The sequence below is a fragment of the Lathyrus oleraceus genome, chromosome 7, assembly GCF_024323335.1.
Source record: "Lathyrus oleraceus cultivar Zhongwan6 chromosome 7, CAAS_Psat_ZW6_1.0, whole genome shotgun sequence".
NCBI lineage: Eukaryota > Viridiplantae > Streptophyta > Magnoliopsida > Fabales > Fabaceae > Lathyrus > Lathyrus oleraceus.
The window spans coordinates 343,358,533-343,381,230 of record NC_066585.1 but is presented as its reverse complement, the minus strand read 5'-3'; the positions used below and the strand labels follow the sequence as shown (position 1 = coordinate 343,381,230).

The following is a 22,698-nucleotide window of genomic DNA, read 5'->3' as shown; positions in this document are numbered from 1 at the left end:
TTCAACAATGATCTCTTTTTGTTTCGATCTAAGCACCGGTCTCCAGAAACGATCTCATTTTTTTTTAACCTAAGCACTGATCTTCGAAGAAGGTCTCTTTTTGTTTCGATCTAAGCATTAATCTTCAGCGACGATCTTTTTTTGTTTCGCTCTAAGCATCGACATTTGACGAAGATCTTCGTTTGTTTCGACCTAAGCACCAGTCTCTTTCTGGAAAATAGGGTTAGGGTTTGAAGGTAGAAGATGAAGATGGTTAAGATTCATGTTTGGGATTGTTAGCGTTCAGGCATCGGCAGCTAGGGTTCCTGTTAGTGTATGTATTAGGTTTAGGGTTCCTCCTGGGCAGCTAGGGTTCATGTTATGGTTCTTGGTTTTAGGTTAGGGTTCTTTAGGGATGGATGAAGGTTTGAATTTTCTGATGAATGCTTATCGGAAAATTGGGTTTGGTAGCCTTTGATGGGGTGGTTTAGAGTAGGGTAGGATGGGGGGAGAATGGTTTAGAGAGAGAGAAGGGAGAGAATAAGAGAGAGCGTAGAGGTTAAGAGAGAGAAGGGAAAATGAGAAATGAAATTTCTCTAAAGAAGTTGAGTTTATATACTCCCTCTATTTCCGTTTTGGTAAGCACCAAATGGCATTTCTAATGGGCTCTGGATTAGTTTACTTCTACAATCAACCAATGGCTCCTGCGCAGAAAGCCCACTATGTTTACCATGTCCCCCTCAAATCTAAACCCTTTAGCTAGTTGACCCCCTAATTGTCAACTGATCCAATGGCCATGTTTTTTTCCTTTTTTATATATTTTATTTCTTTTCCTAGTTTTCTACGTGGACTTGTAAAAACGGGGCCCTTATTATTTTTGTTTTCTACACTTCCCCGTTTCTTTCCGCACCCTTACTCCTTTTGATTAACTTCTTTGTATTTATTTAGTTATTTCATTTAATTAATTAGTTTATTTATGTTTAGTTGACTTATTTAGTTAAGTTAATTAGGTTATTTAATATACAAAAATCCAAAAAAAAGTTCCTTTATTTTATTGAGTTATTTAATTAAAAAATGCAAAATACATATCTCATTTATTCAACAAAAATACAAAAAAAATAAAACTCTTCTCATCATCAACATGTATATAATTCTGTACAAAAATCAAAACAATTTTACAATAAAATTAATTTAACCGTTTCGCAAATAATTAGATGGGTGGAGGGACATATACACTGCCCTCGAGTAATCGATTGGTTGGTGTGTGTTGTATTGATCGGTAGTTCAAATTTAAAACATTAAAATCAACATTAACGCATCAAATAATTTGTGGCTTTGCTCACATAATTCAAACTCTTTTCATAAAGAGAATCGTTTAGGTCATATTGACACGTAATACAAACAAGCGCTTTCGCCTCCATCGTGTGAGCATACAAGCCAATCTTTACTTTCTCATTTGCGCAGGCCGTTATGGAAGGATACAGTTGCATTTTGGGATTCCAATTCTATCCTCTAATAGATCTTTTCTTTTCCTATATAAAGAAGACTTGGATGAATGGAAATGAGTTGCTACACAATAAGAGATTATCATATACGTGAATAGTGCTTTTTGTGAAATATTTGAGAGAAGAGAAACACACACAAGAACTTTTGATCATACTCTTCATAGAATATATTTTACGTGATATAGTTGTTATTCATTTGTGTATTCTTCTTTCTTAGGAGCATTTTTGTAAACACACTTCATAACCGCGAACCAGGATAAAAATAATTGTTCCACTATTTTTTTTTCTTTTTATTGTGTTGGGTAGAAAATATTACATTTTTAGAAACCCAATTCAACCGCGAACCAGGATAAAAATAATTGTTCCACTATTTTTTTTTCTTTTTATTGTGTTGGGTAGAAAATATTACATTTTTAGAAACCCAATTCAACCCCCCCCCCCCCCTTTGTTGTGTTTTTCGTCACCTTCAGAACCAGGATAAAGTTTATATGCTTATTTACTTTTGCTTATGACTGTTTATCATGCCGCTGCAATATAACTTTATGTTTAGACTCTGAACTTGTTTATATTTTGAAACTAGTTTCATAAGTACAAAAATAATTATCATACACAGTTCAACCCCCTCCCCTTCTTGTGCATTTTTCTCATCTTCAGTTACAATTCCACATACAAGAATGCTTATTTATTTCCCCATTATGTAATTTCCCCATTGATTCATTTCAAAAAGTGGCTCCCTAGCGAGCTCGCTCCCTAGTATGTCTTTTTTGGAACCTCCCTAGTAGATGGTCATCTTAAATGACTCATGCTAACTTGTGAGTAGGTGTTGGCCTCTCATAGCTCCAACAAATCTCCTTACCTTAGTCCAAGCATCAACCTTTCGATAGAGGATGATGAATGTATCCTTACTCTATGCATCGACTTACAAGTTGGCGACAACTTGTTTCGATCTAAGCACTGATATTCAATGATGATCACTTTTTGTTTCGATCTAAGCACTAGTCTCCAAAAACGATCGCATTTTGTATTAATCTAAGCACCGATCTTCGAAGAAGGTTTCCTTTTGTTTTGATCAAAGCACTAGTCTTCAGTGACATAATTTTTTGTTTCGATATAAGCATCAACGTTCGACGAAGATCTCCGTTTGTTTCGACCTAAGCACCGGTCTCTTTCTGGAAAATGCGGTTAGGGTTTGAAGGTAGAAGATAAAGATGGTTAGGATTCATGTTTAGGATTGTTAGGGTTCATGTATGGGCAGCTAGGGTTCATGTTAGTGTTTGTATTAGGTTTAGGGTTCCTCCTGGGCAACTAGGGTTCATGTTATGGTTATGGGTTTTGGGTTAGGGTTCTTTAGGGATGGATGAAGGTTTGAACTCTATTATGAATTCTTATCGATAAACTGGGTTTGGTGGCATTTGATGGGGTAGTTTATAGTAGGGTAGGGTGGCAAGAGAATGGTAGAGAGAGAGAAAGAGAGAGAGAGAGAGAGAGAGAGAGAGAGAGAGAGAGAGAGAACAGGAGATAATTTAGAGGTTAAGAGAGAGAAGGGAAAATGAGAAATGAAATTTCTTTGAAGAAGTTGAGTTTATATACTCCTTATATTTCCATTCTGATGAGCGCCAAATGGCATCTCTAATAGGCTCTGGATTGGTTAACTTCCACAGTCAACCAATGGCTCCTGCGCAGAAAGCCCACCATGCTTACCATGTCCCCTTCAAATCTAAACCATTTATCTAGTTGACCCCCTAATGGTCAACTTATCTAATGTCCTAAACTGATCATTGACTGTCCATGGAAGGTTAATCCAATGGCCATGTTTTTTTTCCTAGTTTTCTAAGTGGACTTGTAAACACTGGGCCATTATTATTTTTTTATTCCACACTTCCCCATTTCTTTTTGCACCCACAGTCCATTTGTTTAATTTCTTTCTATTTATTTAGTTATTTCATTTAATTAATTAGTTTATTTATTTTTAGTCAACTTATTTAGTTAAGTTAATTAGGTTATTTAATATACAAAAATCCAAAAAAAAAAGTTCTTTATTTTATTTAGTTATTTAATTAAAAAATTAAGAATACATATCTCATTTATTCATCAAAAATACATAAAAAATAAAACCCTTCTCATCATCAACATGTATATAATCTTGTATAAAAATCAAAACAATTTTACAATCAAATTAATTTAACCTTTTCGCAAATAATTAGATGGGTGGAGGAACATATACACTGTCATCTAGTAATCGATTGGGTGGTGTGCGTTGTATGGATCCGTAGTTCAAATTTAAAACTTTAAAATCAACATTAACGCATCAAATAATTTGTGGCTTTACGCACATAATTCAAACTCTTTTCATAAACAGAATAGTTTAGGTCATTTTGACACGTAATATAAACAAGCGCTTTCGCCTCCATCGTGCAAGCATACAAGCCAATCTTTTCTTTCCCATTTGCACAAGCCGTTATGAAAGGATACAATTACATTTTGGTATTCCAATTCTATCATCCAACTGGTCTTTTCTTTTCCTATATAAAGAAGACTTGGATGAATGGAGATGAGCTGCTACACTCTAAGAGATTATCATATATGTGAATAGTGGTCTATGTGAAATATTTGAGAGAAGTAAAAGTCACACAAGAACTTTTGATCATACTCTTCATAGAATATATTTTATGTGATATACTTGTTATTCATTTGTGTATTCTACTTTCTTAGGAGGATTTTTGTAAACACGCTTTGTATCTCAATTTGTTTGATTGCATTTCCTTGAATGACTAGGGTTTAGTCAGTATTACTCAAGAATACATTGACAGTTGATCTTTGTGTGATAATAAAGTTTGATTATAGTGGATTAATTCCTTGTTACTAAGGAGAAATTACCTTGGCGGGTGGACTAGAGGTAGCTTAGTTAATCGCGAACCAGGATTAAAATAATAGTTCCCCTATTTTTTTGTTGTTGTTGTATTGGGTAGAAAAATATTTCATTTTTAGAAACCCATTTCAAACCCCCCCCCCCCCTTTCTTGTGTTACTCGTTACCTTCAGAACCAGGATAAACTTTATATGTTTATTTACTTTTACTTACGATTATTATCATGTCACTGCAACATAACATTATGTTCAGACTTTGAACTTATTTATATTCTGAAACTAGTTTCATAACTACAAAAATAATTATTATACAAAATTCAACCACCTCCCCTTCTTGTGTATTTTTCTCATCTTCAGTTACAATTCCATGTGCAAGAATGCTTATTTATTTCCCAATTAAGTAATTTCCTCATTGAGTCATTTCAAAAAGTGGCTCCCCAGCAAGCAAGCTCCCTAGTAAGTCTTTTTTTGGAACCTCCCTAGTAGATGGTCATCTTAAAATGACTCATGCTACCTTGTGAGTAGTTCTTGACCTCTCAGATTCCCAACAAATCTCTTTACCTTGATCCAAGCACCGACCTTCCGATAGAATACGATGAATGTATCCTTAGTCTAAGCATCGACTTTCAAGTTGGCGACGACTTGTTTCGATCTAAGCACTGATATCCAATGATGATCTCTTTTTGTTTCGATCTAAGCACCAATCTCCAAAAACAATCTCCTGTTGTTTTAATCTAAGCATCGATCTTCGAATAAGGTCTCTTGTTGTTTCAATCTAAGCATTGATCTTCAGCGACGATCTTTTTTTGTTTCGATCTAAGCATCGACATTCGACGAAGATATCCGTTTGTTTGGACCTAAGCACCAACCTCTTTCTGGAAAATGGGGTTAGGGTTTGAAGGTAGAAGATGAAGATGGTTAGGATTCATGTTTGGGATTGTTAGGGTTCATGCCTGGGTAGCTAGGGTTCATGTTAGTGTTTGTATTAGGTTTAGAGTTCCTCTTGGACAACTAGGGTTCATGTTATGGTTCTTGGTTTTAGGTTAGAGTTCTTTAGGTATGGATGAACTTTTGAATTTTCTGATGAATGCTTATTGGAAAACTGGGTTTGGTGGCATTTGATGGGGTAGTTTATAATAGGGTAGGGTGGCGGGAGAATGGTTCAGAGAGAGAGAAGGGAGAGAACAAGAGAGAGTATAAAGGTTAAGAGAGAGAAGGGAAAATGAGAAATGAAATTTCTCTGAAGAAGTTGAGTTTATGTACTCCCTCTATATTCGTTCTGATGAGCGCCAAATGACATCTCTAATGGGCTCTGGATTGGTTGACTTCTACAGGTAACCAATGGCTCCTGCGCAGAAAGCCCACCTTGCTTACCATGTCCCCCCTAAAATCTAAACCCTTTAGCTAGTTGACCCCCTAATGGTCAATTGATCCAATGTCCTAAACTGGTCTTTGATTGTCCATGGAAGGTTAATCCAATGGCCATGTTTTTTCCTGTTTTATATATTTTATTTCTTTTCCTAGTTTTCTAAGTGGACCTGTAAACACTGGGCCCTTATTATATTTTTCTACACTTCCTCGTTTCTTTCCGCACCCTCAGTCCATTTCTTTAATTTCTTTCTATTTATTTAGTTATTTCATTTAATTAATTAGTTTATTTATTTTTAGTTAACTTATGTAGTTAAGTTAATTAGGTTATTTAATATACAAAAATCCAAAAAAAAAGTTCCTTTATTTTATTGAGTTATTTAATTAAAAAATGTAAAATACATCTCATTTATTCATCAAAAATACAAAAAAAAAACCCTTCTCATTATCAACATGTATATAATCTTGTACAAAAATCAAAACAATTTTACAATCAAATTAATTTAACTGTTTCGCAAATAATTAGATGGGTGGAGGAACATATACACTTTCTTTGAGTAATCGATTAGTTGGTGTGTGTTGTATCGATCGGTAGTTCAAATTTAAAACATTAAAACCAACATTAACGCATCAAATAATTTGCAGCTTTGCGCACATAATTCAAGCTCTTTTCATAAAGGGAATAGTTTAGGTCATTTCGACACGTAGTACAAAGAAACGCTTTCGCCTCCATCGTGCGAGCATACAAGCCAATCTTTTCTTTCCCATTTGTACAAGCCATTATGGAAGGATACAGATGCATTTTGGCATTCCAATTCTACTCTCCAACGGATCTTTTCTTTTCCTATATAAAGAAAACTAGGATGAATGGAAATGAGCTGCTACACTCTAAGAGATTATCATATATGTGAATAGTGCTCTTTATGAAATATTTGAGAGAAGAGAAACACACACAAGAACTTTTGGTCATACTCTTCATATAATATATTTTATGTGATATACTTGTTATTCATTTGTGTATTCTTCTTTCTTAGGAGCATTTTTGTAAACACGTTTTGTATCTCAATCTGTTTGATCGCATTTCCTTGAGTGACTAGGGTTTAGTCAGTATTACTCAAGAAGACATTGACAGTTGGTCTTTGTGTGGTAATCAAGTTTGATTGTAGTGGATTAAATCCGTGTTGCTAAGGCGAACTTACCTTGGCGGGTGGCCTAGAGGTAGCTTAGTTAACCGCGAACCAGGATAAAAATAACTGTTCCACTATTTTTTTCCTTTTTGTTGTGCTGAGTAGAAAATATTACATTTTTAGAAACCCAATTCAAACCCCCCCTTTGTTGTGTTTCTCGTCACCTTCAGAACCAAGATAAACTTTATATCTTTATTTACTTTTGCTTATGACTGTTTATCTTTCCGCTGCAACATAACTTTATTTTCAGACTCTGAACTTGTTTATATTTTGAAACTAGTTTCATAAGTACAAAAATAATTATCATACACAATTCAAACCCCTCCCCTTCTTATGCATTCTTCTCATCTTCAGATACAATTCCACATGCAAGAATGCTTATTTATTTCCCCATTAAGTAATTTCCCCATTGAGTCATTTCAAAAAGTGGCTCCCTAGTAAGTCTATTTTGGAACCTCCCTAGTAGATGCTCATCTTAAATTACTCAGCCTAACTTATGAGTAGGTGTTAGCCTCTCATAGCCCCATCAAATCTCCTTACCTTGATCCAAGCATCAACCTTCCGATAGAGGATGATGAATGTATTCTTACTCTAAGCATCGACTTACAAGTTGGCGACGACTTGTTTCGATCTAAGCACTGATATTCAACGATGATCTCTTTTTGTTTCGATCTAAGCACCAGTCTCCAGAAACGATCTCATTTTTTTTAATCTAAGCACCAATATTCGAAGAAGGTCTCCTTTTGTTTTGATCTAAGCACTGGTCTTCAACGACAATATTTTTTGTTTCGATCTAAGCATCAACATTCGACGAAGATCTCCGTTTGTTTCGACCTAAGCACCAGTCTGTTTTTGGAAAATAGGTTTAGAGTTTGAAGGTAGAATATGAAGATGGTTAGGATTCATGTTTAGGATTGTTAGGGTTCATGTCTGGGCAACTAGGGTTCATGTTAGTGTTTGTATTAGGTTTAGGGTTCCTCCAAGGCAACTAGGGTTCATGTTATGGTTCTTGGTTTTGGGTTAGGGTTCTTTAAGGAAGGATGAAGGCTTGAACTTTCTTATGAATACTTATCAGAAAACTGGGTTCGGTGGCATTTGATGGGGTAGTTTATAGTAGGGTAGGGTGGAGGGAGAATGGTAAAGATAGAGAGAGAGAGAACAAAGAGAAGAATAGAGAATTTAGAGGTTAAGAGAGAGAAGGGAAAATGAGAAATGAAATTTCTTTGAAGAAGTTGAGTTTATATACTCCTTATATTTCCATTCTGATGAGCGCCAAATGGCATCTCTAATAGGCTTTGGATTGGTTAACTTCCACAGTCAACCAATGGCTCATGCGCAGAAAGCCCACCATGCTTACCATGTCCCCTTCAAATCTAAACCATTTATCTAGTTGACCCCCTAATGGTCAACTTATCTAATGTCCTAGACTGATCTTTGACTGTCCATGGAAGGTTAATCCAATGGCCATGTTTTTTTTCCTTTTTTATATATATTATTTATTTTCCTAGTTTTCTAAGTGGACTTGTAAACACTGGGCCGTTATTATTTTTGTATTCCACACTTCCCCATTTCTTTTTGCACCCATAGTCCATTTGTTTAATTTCTTTCTATTTATTTAGTTATTTCATTTAATTAATTAGTTTATTTATTTTTAGTCAACTTATTTAGTTAAGTTAATTAGGTTATTTAATATACAAAAATCCAAAAAAAAAGTTCCTTTATTTTATTGAGTTATTTAATTAAAAAATGCAAAATATATATCTCATTTATTCATCAAAAATACAAAACAAAATAAAACCCTTCTCATTATCAACATGTATATAATCTTGTACTAAAGTCAAAACAATTTTACAATCAAATTAATTTAACTCTTTCGCAAATAATTAGATGGGTGGAGGAACATATACATTGTCCTCTAGTAATTGATTGGTTGGTGTGTGTTGTATCGATCGGTAGTTCAAATTTAAAACATTAAAATCAACATAAACGCATCAAATAATTTGTGGCTTTACGCACATAATTCAAACTCTTTTCATAAAGAGAACAGTTTAGGTCATTTTGACACGTAATACAAACAAGCGCTTTCGCCTCCATCGTGCAAGCATACAAGCCAATCTTTTCTTTCCCATTTGCACAAGCAGTTATGGAAGGATAAAATTGCATTTTGGTATTCCAATTCTATCATCCAACGGTCTTTTCTTTTCCTATATAAAGAAGACTTGAATGAATGGAAATGAGCTGCTACACTCTAAGAGATTATCATATATGTGAATAGTGCTCTTTGTGAAATATTTGAGAGAAGAGAAACACACACAAGAACTTTTGATCATACTCTTCATAGAATATATTTTATGTGATATACTTGTTATTCATTTGCGTATTCTACTTTCTTAGGAGGATTTTATTAAACACGCTTTGTATCTCAATCTGTTTGATTGCATTGCCTTGAATGACTAGGGTTTAGTCAGTATTACTCAAGAATACATTGACAGTTGATCGCGACTTTATAAGTCTATTGGGGTACTAACTGCAAGTGCACAGTTCTATCGCGTAGTTTTAAAAGATATCGATCCCACAGTGACTTATGAATCGATATACTGTTTTCTAAGGTTACTTCGTAAAGCTAAGGCGGATGATACTTTGATGATTAGGGGGAAAAGTAAAACTAAAATTGGATCTAATTTAAATATTAATTAAGCGGATATCGGTATGTAGTTCGTCGTAATTAGGGAATCAAATCTTCGTTGGTTTCTTGGTTTTTAAAATAAATCTTTTCAGTAGACACTATTGATTTAAAAGTCTTATCTCAAACTCTCGCTCTGTTGAATAGACTATGACTTTATGTTAACGTAGCTGTCACTTATTAGTTAAGTCCAAAATCACTTTTTGAAAACAACAGAATCTATAGAAACTCTTTTCATTAAAATAATAACCGTTTAAACACCCTCGTCTCAAACTCTCGCTCTATTGACTTAGATTATATAATTAAACTTAAATGCTTAACTCTCGTCCTCACATTTAACCTTTAAAAATATTTTTTGAAAAAGATTAGAATTTAATTAACTCTAAAAATTGCTTTCGCCCTGATTTAGAATTAATGTCCAATTTACACTGTCCAGTTAAAAACTCAAACCGTCGTTCTATTGATTTTAACTTCTTTATGTCTTTTACTTTCGTACAAAAACCTTGGTATTAACTCTGTAAATTGAGACCATAAAAAGAGTGACTTTAATTTTAAATAAAATTAAACCAACTTAGTTTTGATTCCTTATTCCGCTTACTTTACATACCGATATCTAAAATAATTAGCCGGACATGCTAAACAGGTCTGAACAATTATCATGCTTAAATAAAACCATATCAGGCAAACAATATAAATAAACAGTAATGCAAAGCATATATAAATTAAAACAATAAATTAAAGAACCTGAATAATTAATGGGAATCTTGAACACTCCACCACAGACCGGTTGGATTTGTTCTTGCAATCTTCAATCGGACAGGAAAATAAAAGCAAAGGAATAAAATAGTATGATCTAACGTAAGGTTAGATCCAGTAAAAGATACACAATAATTTCCGGTGTAGAAACTATTGTGTGAAAAATTAATTAAGTGCTCTGAAAATTGACTGGAAAAGAAAAGGAAATATAAAAATTGCTAATAATAGAAAGCTGTAGAAAATTAATGCTGTAAATGCTTGCACGGCGGAAAAAGAAGCGAGACCGAGGGAGCTGCAGGGTTGGCATCTTTGGCTCTATTTATATTACTCTCATTTGTAACCGTTTCCCTTTGGTAGATTTCTCACGTCAATTGGTCAAGCGAAGAAAGAGGAGGAACGTGCTTCCGTTGCTTCTGTTACGCGTCAAACCCAAAAATATAGGAATGGGGGTGTGACGCTCGTCACACCTTGTGTTACGCTCGTAACACTTAGCAGGGGGCGTGACGCTCGTCACACCTTGTGTGGCGGTCGTCACAGCTTCAGCGCTTCTGACTTGTAATTGTGGGCTGGGCTTTAGTGGAATTTGCTTTCATCCTCTTTTTGCACCCCCTTTTCTTCCTTTTTCACTTATGCTTCAAATAAGTTACCTGAGATAAAAAGAAGGGAAAATACCATGTAATATCGAATAATATGAAATAAATTTAAACAAATAATAATATAATTTAATTAAATCGAGTCCAAAAATGTGATATTATTTCATGTTATCAAACTCCCCCATACTTAGACCTTTGTTTGTCCTCAAGCTAGATAAGTATAGAAATCAGTTTAAAGTATTAGCCAAATGAAATTTCCAAACACAAATCAAGTCGTAATAGGTTGCAAGTAAATCTCGTTTAGAAATAACCTGAGCTTAACCTTAACATCAACAACTACCGTTACAACCTCAGATAACCCCACCTTATGCAAACCAGTTCGAGTAACGCCATTATAGCTATCCTAGTTCCTTTGCTCTTATTTCACCCGTTTTCATTCTAGCGAAATCACATTAAGCCATTTATCTTTTCGCGCATATAGTGGAGTAACCGGTTAGTGATTCTGATCCCCTTTTTAGCTTGAAGTTCTGGTACATAAGTTGGATAACTTCGTTATTTAGTCCATTGCAAATTGCGGGGGATCGGACCGTAGTCCGCCCTACCAAGTTTAGCACCAGATACCTGCTGAACCAACTCATAATGGATCTTTCGTATTATGCTTTTGTATGATCTGCAACCTTTAGATTAAATGATCTGGTAAGGATCACCTAACTTAATTAGTGCATTTCCTGATATATATATTTTTTTGTTATTTTGGGAATCATTCACTTATATTCATCGGCTCTCCACGTAGTTTGCTATTAAGATGGTGTTGACTTCTTGTATAAACTACTCGGGGTTACTATAAAACTAAAAGTTCAAGGGATTGGTATAATAGGTACTTTTCTGATCTAACATGTTGAGGTTTGTTTAGAGCGTTGGTATGGTAATAATTTTGTCTTGATTTCACTCAAGTTTGATAAAATAAGCAACCTTTATATTTACTGAGTGTGTTGAATTTTTGTTATGGCTCATGAAAATTGAGGGGAATAGATAATAGAAATTTTTCACACTAGGGACTTAACTTAAAATAAATATATATTATAATTTTTTTTCTTCATAATAAGGAAGGGAAATAACAATGAAAGGGAAAATAACATACTTGAAAAGGGAAGGTTGAAAGAACAAGGTTTTCCCCCCCACACTTAAATGAAACATTGTCCCTAATGTTTCAAAGAAAACAAAAGAAATAGAAAACAGAAAAAGAAACTAAAGTCAATGCTGCCTGCCGCCTCTTGTTCTTGGACCTGGTGATCGTTGACGTACTCCTAAGTCGTCAAACCTGCTGAGCAACTCAGTGAACCGCTGTCCGGTTATTGCATTCCTCGCTTCCTGTTGTTGTTGCATCTGGCGCATCATTTGCATCACTTCGAGATTCTGCGCTTGCATACCATCAATAGCATCCATGATGTCGTCGTTGGTTGTTGGCCTTCTTCGTCGGCGACGTCGTGAGGATGGACCAGTTGCATTATCGGAAGGTTTGAGCGGGATTGATTGTTGCTCAGGACCTTGATCACCTTGCTCCGTTTCTTCAAACTTGTCTGGAGGCGGGTTTGCGTGTGTAGGCTCGGTAGCTTCGGGAGCATTAAGGTCGTAGATGAAGCAGTTGGGGTTGGTGACATCTGTGAGGGCAATGTTGGGTAAAACAACGCTTGGGACTTCTTGGTTGTTTACCATAAGATAGTATCTTCCGCCTACCCTATTTTTGATTAGGCGGCTGGACCGACAATAGCTTATATCCATAAGTAGGGGTGGGAGAGCTTGTAAATTTTGAAGTCGGTCCCCTAGATTCAAACCAAGTGCTATGGAGGTTATTAATCCTCCAATCACAAAAGGTTGACCACCTCTAGCACATAGGGTGCGGATATGATGAAATAAGAAAGAAGCAGCGTTTACCTTTGTATCCATTTCAAAGACGTAGTGGAGGAAGAATAATTCCTTGGCGTTGACTTTGCTGTTGTTCGGTCTTCCAAAAACTGTGTTTTGCAGGATGCGGATAAAATACCGTATGGTTGGGTTATGTATATGCGAAGCAAGTAGTACATCCCAGTTGTTGGTTTCAACACCAGATATTTTTCTAAAGAGGTCGAAGGCGTTTATGTGCCACTGGGAGTTCGGAGGGATTCTTGGGTGGACTCGGTCTCCTATAGGGAACTGTAGCATGGCACTCAACTGATCCTGGGATAGTGAGTATTCGGTGTTGAACATGCGGAAGGTTGCGGTGTCGGTTAAGTACTCGTCTTCACCGGTAGGAGTGTTGTACGAATAAGAACTTAAAAATTCTAAGGTGAGAGATGGGTAGGTAGGTTGATTGTGTGTGCATAGAAAGGTTAAATCAGCGAGGCGGAGCATCCATTGTATACCCTGAAGTAATCCTAATTCTTGTAAACAATTTAAATCAGGATACCTGGTAGATACGACACCTCGCTGTTGGAAACGCTCGAACTGCTCCCTTTGATAATTATCATCTTCGGATCGGAAGATGATATTTTCGAATTGTTGGTTTCCCGTCATACTGATAAGTGGGTTGAAAGGAGGAGAAGGGATGAAAAGGGATTTTGTATGGAGAAATGTATGTTGGGATGATGTAGAAAGAAAGGTATGGTGGGTATTTATAGGAAAAGTTTTGGAAGTTGGAAAGGGAGTGGGTGAAAAATAATTAAATATGGGTAAATGTGAGTAAATGGGTAAGTGAATGGGGAAGGTAAAAAGTGGGGTGGGTGAACGGTCATGTCCCAACGGTTACTAATGTTCACCTAGTCTGAAGGTGTCACGCTCGTGACAGGAGTGTTACGGGCGTCACAGGCACTTGGTGTGACGACCGTGATGGCGTGTGTGACGCTCGTCACACAGTCAGCTTGCAACGGTCACTGCTTGCGTGGGTGCTTCATAATTTGTTTTTATTATTATATTTTATTTTGTTATTTTGTTTTGCTTATGCTTATTTTATTTTGCTATTGTAATGCTTTTAAATTGCCTTGCATGCTATTCTACTACCATAATATATGTATTTCTTTAACAGGCATAGTAATTATTAGCATATAGTGGATATCATTACTTGTAATTATAGAAATTGCATAGATCAAAATAAAATAAACCAATAATGCAATAGCTTCATAAAATAATCATAATGTAACATTGGAAAACAAAAGCAAACATGCGAAAGAAAAACAAATACTAATATTAAAAATAATGTGAAACAAAACTAATAAATAGCCTAAACTAAAACTAAGTAACTAAGAAAAACAACTTCTAGCCACTTGCAGGATCTCTGGCCGGAGGAGCGAATGAGTTAACACGGTTTAGCAACTCGTGGAATTGATTTGTCATGCTGCTCATGTATCCCAGAAATTCTTGTCCCATATTAGCTAACTCTTCTCTGAGGGCGTCTTGTTCTGACATCAAAGCTTGAATGGTGGTGTTAAAATTAGCTCCGGGCATATGATGTCTAAGATCTGGTATTGCCGACTCTTCGGTCGGGATAGGTTGAGGTGGAGGGTCAATATCATAATAACCAGATGGTGTCTGAGGGTCAGACTCAGTATAAGGAATCTGGTCGTCACAAATCTCATAGTTCTGGATGGATTCAGTAGATTTAGCAGGAGAAGGTGTTCCGTTCAGGTTGTAGAGCCAGTTATTGCGGTTATGAACACTAGTCCTCGGACTAGGCAAGGTGAATAGGCAAAGAACTTGGTTGTCAATTATTAGTTCGAACTCTTCAGGCCCGAGGTTTGCTATAAACATAATGTTGAAAAGGAAGGGTATACTCATAGTCGCAATGCCACAAAAAGGGCTTAGGTCAAGCATAGGTTGACGTAATCCGATAGCATTACCAATCATGGTTATCAATCCGCCTATTTGAATCGGTGCTCGTTCATCTTGGATAAGGCGGTCAAAGTTCGCCAACATAAAAGTGGCACCATTCACTGGATGGTTCTGGGAAGCACAAAATATGATGAAGAGTTCATCACGTGATACTGTAGTAATATTTGACTTCTTCCCAAAAAGGGTGTGAGCCAGGATCTTATGGAAATAACGAAAGGCCGGGTTATGTATGTTTCCAGAAAGAAACTCATGTTCCTCGGGGTCGTCATTTCCAGTCAAACTTCCCCAAAAATGTTCAAGTTCTCTATATTCAAAAAGGTCTTCTTGGCTCACTGTGAATGTATCAAAAGAGGTAGGGAAACCTAAAAGGTTAGTAAAGTCTCGAATGTTAAATTGATACTCCATGTTGAACATTCTGAACTGAATGAAACCTCTGCTTATTCCTTTTCCATGACTGGGTAGATAGATCAGAGAGCTAAGGAATTCTAGAGTCAGTCTCTGGTAAGTGACGAATTGTCTTCCAATAGGAGTGGTCTCCCACCCTATTTGACTCAACAAATACATGACACTTTCTCTTAGTCCAAGGGCAGTCATTGCCCAGTCATCAGCATACAAGCTAGGTAGCATCTCTCTCTCTGCTAGTTCCTCAAACTTTTGTTTCTGAGCTTTCCCTCTGAATTTGATACCCATACGATCAATTTTTCCCATCAGGTTAGTGTTAGCTAGAGAAAAGAAAAACAAGAGTTTTAGTCAGGATTTGGCCAAATGCCGAAAGAAGAAAAGAAGAATTTTTTTATAAATTAAAATAAATGAAGAATGAATACTAAATAAAATTTAAAAGAATAGTCAAAGAAGAAATAAAAATAAAAAATATTTGTGGGTTGTCTCCCACGAAGCGCTTTGTTTAATGTCGCAAGCTCGACATAAAAACTATCAAATATAATCTATAAATTCTGGAGGCATTACGTCTAAGTGCAGGACTTGCGAATCTTCATTGTTCTCAGCATAATGATAATGTTTTAGGCACTGCCCGTTTACGATAAATGGTTCAATAGATTTTCCTTTAATTTGCACCGCTCCACTTGGAAAGACATTGGTGATTTGGAAAGGGCCTGACCATCTAGAACGTAGTTTTCCTGGGAATAACTTAAGTCTAGAGTTGAACAAAAGGACTATATCGCCTTGTTTTAAGATTTTTCTTGATATACGTTTATCATGCCATTTTTTCGTTCTTTCTTTGTAGATTCTGGCGTTTTCGTAGGCGTCTTGTCGAAGTTCCTCCAATTCGTTTATGTCAAGAATTCGCTTTTCACCAGCGGTCTTATAGTTTAAATTTAGATTTTTAATAGCCCAGTAGGCCTTATTGTCTAATTCTACCGGGAGGTGGCAAGATTTTCCATAAATAAGCTTAAATGGGGTTGTTCCTATGGGAGTTTTGTAGGCGGTTCGATATGCCCATAAAGCTTCGGATAGTTTTGATGACCAGTCTTTCCTTGAGGTGGCGACTGTTTTTTCTAATATGTGTTTAATTTCTCTGTTAGACACTTCCACTTGTCCGCTGGTTTGAGGATGGTAAGGTGTTGCTACTCGATGCTTTACACCATACTTAAACAGTAGTTTTTCGAGTACCTTAGATATGAAATGCGATCCTCCATCACTGACTACTATTCTTGGGACACCAAATCTTGGGAAAATTATATTCTTAAAGAGTCTATTTACTACTCGTGTGTCGTTTGTTGGAGACGTTATAGCTTCAATCCATTTTGATAAGTAGTCAACTGCTACGAGTATGTACTTGTTACCAAAAGAAGGCGGAAAAGGTCCCATGAAATCTATTCCCCACACGTTGAAAATCTCTACTTCCAAAATGCCCTTTTGTGGCATCTCGTCACGTCTAGATATGTTTCCTGTGCGTTGACATCTATCAAATTTCTTGATGGCATTATGTACATCTTTCCATATGTTTGGCCAATAAAGACCGGCTTGTAGGATTTTAGAACAGGTCTTGGATGTACTTGCATGTCCATCATAAGGAGCGGAGTGACAGTGTTGGATTATATTTTCTACCTCTTCTTCAGGTACACACCGACGGAAGATACCATCGGGGCCTCTTTTGAAAAGTAAAGGGTCATCCCAGTAATAATGTTTTATGTCATGGAAGAATCGTTTCTTTTGTTGGTAAGATAGATTAGGTGGAACTATTCCGGCAGCTAAATAATTGACGAGATCGGCGTACCATGGTGTAACACATATAGCTAGGGTGGTCTCTACCTGTTTATCAGCTTTATTTTCTTCCAAAGTAGCTATAAGTTTATCGTACGAGAAATCATCGTTGATTGATGTTCTTTCCGGTTCCAGGTTTTCAAGTCTAGAGAGGTGATCTGCTACTACGTTTTCAGTTCCATTCTTATCTTTGATATCCAAATCGAATTCTTGTAGCAACAAAATCCACCTTAGGAGTCTAGGTTTAGCGTCCTTTTTTGTTAAGAGGTACTTAATGGCGGCGTGGTCAGTGTAAACGATTATTTTAGCTCCGACCAAGTAAGAACGAAATTTATCTAGTGCAAATACTACTGCTAAGAGTTCTTTCTCGGTCGTGGCGTAATTCATTTGTGCTTCGTCTCGGGTTCTACTTGCGTAATATATGACGTGAAGTTTTTTATCTTTTCGTTGTCCTAAGACAGCACCTACGGCGTAGTCACTTGCGTCACACATTATTTCGAATGGTTCATTCCAATCTGGAGCCTGCATTATGGGCGCGGAGATCAATGCTTGTTTAAGCGTTTGAAATGCTTCTAAACATTTATTGTCGAAGATGAATTCAGCATCTTTCATCAATAATCCGGTTAAAGGTTTAGTTATTTTAGAGAAATCTTTAATGAATCGTCGGTAAAAACCGGCATGTCCTAAGAAGCTTCGTACTTCTCTCACAGTTTTTGGAGGTTGAAGGTTTTCGATTACTTCTATTTTGGCTTTGTCTACTTCAATTCCTCTATTTGATATGATGTGTCCTAAAACAATTCCTTCTTGTACCATAAAGTGACATTTTTCCCAATTAAGTACTAGGTTTACTTTTACACATCGTTCTAGAACTCTTTCTAGGTTTTCAAGACATTCTTCAAAGCTTTGTCCGCATACGGAATAATCATCCATAAATACTTCCATGATGTTTTCGAGAAAATCGGCGAATATTGCCATCATGCACCTTTGGAAGGTTGCAGGAGCATTGCACAAGCCGAACGGCATTCGTCGATAAGCGAAGGTACCAAAAGGACATGTGAATGTTGTCTTTTCTTGGTCATCAGGATGAATTGGTATTTGAAAGAAGCCTCAGTATCCGTCTAGATAGCAGAAATGAGAATGTTTTGCTAATCGTTCTAACATCTGGTCAATGAATGGTAAAGGGAAATGATCTTTTCGGGTTGCTTTGTTTAGTTTCCTATAGTCAATGCACATTCTTCATCCCGATTCGATTCGTTTGGTTATAGTTTCTCCTTTTTCATTTTCAATAACTGTTATACCTCCTTTCTTTGGTACTACGTGTACAGGACTAACCCATTTGCTATCAGATATAGGATATATGATACCTGCCTCTAATAACTTTGTTACTTCCTTTTTCACTACCTCACTCAGGATCGGGTTTAGTCTCCTCTGATGTTCCCTAGAAGTTTTACAGTCTTCTTCTAGCATGATGCGGTGCATACAAATAGAAGGACTTATCCCTTTAAGATCGGTGATGTTGTATCCTAGTGCGGTTGGGTATTTTCTTAAGATATGTAGGAGTTTTTCGGTTTCGAGTTTTCCTAGGTCTGCATTAACTATCACTGGTCGTTCAAGTTCTAAGTCTAGGAATTCATATCTCATATTTTTGGGAAGTGTTTTCAGGTCGAGGTTTGGTTTCTTAAGGCATTGCGTAGGATCCGATGTCATCGCTAAACATTGGTTAAGTCTGTCTTCTACACGATAGTCAGACAATTTGTCATTTTCTAACTCTGTTTCTTTTATGCATTCATAGATGATATCCATGAAGTAACATGTGTCGTCTATTGCAGGTGCTTTCAAAAATTGGGAAAGAATGAACTCAATTTTCTCTTCTCCTACTTCGAAAGTGAGTCGTCCTCGTTTTACGTCTATGATAGCACCGGCGGTTGCTAAGAATGGTCTTCCCAATATAATGGGTGTAACTTCATCTTCTCTTATGTCCATAATTATAAAATCGGTTGGAATGTAGAATTGACCTATGCGCACGGGAACGTTTTCAAGAATTCCTACAGGATATCTAACGGAACGATCTGCTAATTGCACAGACATTTTAGTTGGTCTTAATTCTCCCATTTCCAGTTTCTTGCATATGGATAAAGGCATAACACTGATACCGGCTCCTAAATCGCATAGAGCTTTGTCTATGACAAATTTTCCTATGTGACAGGGTATAGAGAAACTACCAGGATCTTTAAGTTTAGGAGGCATATTCTGGATTATAGCGTTGCATTCAGCAGTGAGTGTAACGGTTTTGCTTTCTTCAAGTTTCCTTTTATTAGAAAGAATTTCTTTTAAGAACTTAGCATATGAGGGCATCTGCGTAATAGCTTCTGTAAAAGGAATTGTGACGTTTAATTGTTTCAGTAAGTCAACAAATTTTTTAAATTGGCCCGCATCTTTGGTTTTAATAAGCCTTTGAGGGTAAGGGATAGGTGGTTTATAAGGTGGTGGAGGTACATAAGGTTCTTTCTTTTCTACGGTTTCCTTATTACTCTCCTCCTTTTCCTTAGGTTTATTTTCTTCCTCAGTTGACTTTTTAGAGTTTTGGTTTTCAATTCTTGGATCAGACGGCCCTTCTACCTCTGTTCCACTTCTCAATATGATTGCATGAGCGTGGCTTTTCGGATTAGGTTGGGGCTGTCCAGGAAATGTACCAGTTGGGGCAGCGCTAGGCGCTTGTTGTTGAGCTACTTGTGATATTTGTGTTTCCAGCATTTTGTTATGGGTAGCCAGGGCATCTACTTTACTTGCTAGTTGTTTGATTTGTTCGCTAGTGTGTACATTCTGGTTTAAGAAATCTTTATTGGTTTGCTGTTGAGAAGCTATGAAGTTCTCCATCATGATTTCCAAGTTGGATTTCCTAGGAACATTATTGTTAGGTGTAGATGGGGTCGGCTTTTGATATCCAGGGGGTATAGGTGGGGCTTGACTGGGAGCTTGTCCTGGTGCGTATATAGCATTATTGCTCTTATATGAAAAATTAGGATGGTTCTTCCAGTTTGATTTATAGGTATGCGAGTAGGGATTTCCTTGAGCATAATTCACTTGCTCTGCTTGGATTCCTGTTAGGAGTTGACAATCTGCAGGAGTGTGACCTTGGATTCCACAGACTTCGCAATTTTGAGTTGCGGCAACCACGGTGGCTGGAGGTGATACATTTAAACTTTCAATTTTCTGGGCCAGAGCATCCACTTTTGCATTAACATGATCAAGGCTACTTATCTCGTACATGCCACTTTTCGTTTGAGGTTTTTCTACCATTGTTCGGTCGCTTCCCCACTGATAATGGTTTTGGGCCATGCTCTCGATAAGTTGATAAGCATCGGCGTAAGGTTTATCCATAAGCGCACCGCCTGCGGCGGCGTCTATTGTTAACCTTCTGTTATATAAGAGACCATTATAAAAGGTATGAATTACTAACCAGTCCTCTAAACCATGGTGTGGACAAAGTCTCATCATGTCTTTGTATCTTTCCCATGCTTCGAAAAGAGACTCGTTATCTTTCTGTTTAAATCCATTTATCTGGGCTCTCAACATAGCTGTTTTGCTTGGAGGAAAATATCGGGCAAGAAAGACTTTCTTCAACTCATTCCATGTGGTGACCGAGTTGGAAGGAAGAGACTGAAGCCATCTTCTAGCTTTATCTCTTAACGAGAAGGGAAAAAGACGAAGTGAATCGCCTCTGAAGTGACACCATTAGCTTTAACAGTATCAGCGTATTGGACAAATACGGATAAATGAAGGTTTGGATCCTCGGTAGGATTTCCAGAGAATTGATTCTGTTGCACTGCTTGTAACAGCGAAGGTTTAAGTTCGAAGTTGTTTGCTTCGATTGCGGGTGGAGCAATACTCGAATGCGGCTCATCTTGCGATGGAGCGGCGTAATCTCGAAGAGTACGAGCTGGTTCTGCCATCTCGGGTATCGGCGAAGGAAGAAGATTTTTGAGGTCGGGCACTTCGATAGGAGGGGGATTGTTTGCAGCACGATATTCCCGAATTCGTCGTAAGACTCAGAGATATAGTTCAATGTCGTTGATTCGTAAGTAAAACGGCTCGCCTTGTGAGCGAGTGTGTGGCATACAAATCAACGAACGAAAGAAAAAATTGCCTTAGTCTCTACAGCATAACAGAAGGGTTATGATATCGACTAAATAAAAGTCCCCGGCAACGGCGCCAAAAACTTGATCGCGACTTTATAAGTCTATTGGGGTACTAACTGCAAGTACACACTTCTATCGCGTAGTTTTAAAAGATATCGATCCCACAGGGACTTATGAATCGATATACCATTTTCTAAGGTTACTTCGTAAAGCTAAGGCGGATGATACTTTGATGATTAGGGGGAAAAGTAAAACTAAAATTGGATCTAATTTAAATATTAATTAAGCGGATATCGGTATGTAGTTCGTCGTAATTAGGGAATCAAATCTTCGTTGGTTTTTTGGTTTTTAAAATAAATCTTTTCAGTAGACACTATTGATTTAAAAGTCTTATCTCAAACTCTCGCTCTGTTGAATAGACTATGACTTTATGTTAACGTAGCTGTCACTTATTAGTTAAGTCCAAAATCACTTTTTGAAAACAACAGAATCTATAGAAACTCTTTTCATTAAAATAATAACCGTTTAAACACCCTCGTCTCAAACTCTCGCTATATTGACTTAGATTATATAATTAAACTTAACTGCTTAACTCTCGTCCTCACATTTAACCTTTAAAAATACTTTTTGAAAAAGATTAGAATTTAATTAACTCTAAAAATTGCTTTCGCACTGATTTAGAATTGATGTCCAATTTACACTGTCCATTTAAAAACTCAAGCCGTCGTTCTATTGATTTTAACTTCTTTATGTCTTTTACTTTCGTACAAAAACCTTGGTATTAACTCTGTAAATTGAGACCATAAAAAGAGTGACTTTAATTTTAAATAAAATTAAACCAACTTAGTTTTGATTCCTTATTCCGCTTACTTTACATACCGATATCTAAATTAATTAGCCGGACATGCTAAACAGGTCTGAACAATTATCATGCTTAAATAAAACCATATCAGGCAAACAATATAAATAAACAGTAATGCAGAGCATATATAAATTAAAAAAATAAATTAAAGAACCTGAATAATTAATGGGAATCTTGAACACTCCACCACAGACCGGTTGGATTTGTTCTTGCAATCTTCAATCGGACAGGAAAATAAAAGCAAAGGAATAAAATACTATGATCTAACGTAAGGTTAGATCCAGTAAAAGATACACAATAATTTCCGGTGTAGAAACTATTGTGTGAAAAATTAATTAAGTGCTCTGAAAATTGACTGGAAAAGAAAAGGAAATATAAAAATTGCTAATAATAGAAAGCTGTAGAAAATTAATGCTGTAAATGCTTGCACGGCGGAAAAAGAAGCGAGACCGAGGGAGCTTCAGGGTTGGCATCTTTGGCTCTATTTATATTACTCTTATTTGTAACCGTTTCCCTTTGGTAGATTTCTCACGTCAATTGGTCAAGCGAAGAAAGAGGAGGAACGTGCTTCCGTTGCTTCTGTTACGCGTCAAACCCAAAAATATAGGAATGGGGGTGTGACGCTCGTCACACCTTGTGTTACGCTCGTAACACTTAGCAGGGGGCGTGACG

The 22,698-nt window shown here is 36.7% G+C and overlaps 1 non-coding gene across 1 annotated transcript; it reads left to right on the top strand.

Moving 5' to 3' along the window:
- The first annotated feature begins 20,494 nt into the window (after positions 1–20,494).
- LOC127110012 (small nucleolar RNA R71) lies at positions 20,495–20,601 on the top strand. Its single transcript, XR_007797252.1, has one exon. It is a non-coding gene; the product is annotated as a small nucleolar RNA R71 (small nucleolar RNA).
- The last annotated feature ends 2,097 nt before the right edge of the window (positions 20,602–22,698 follow it).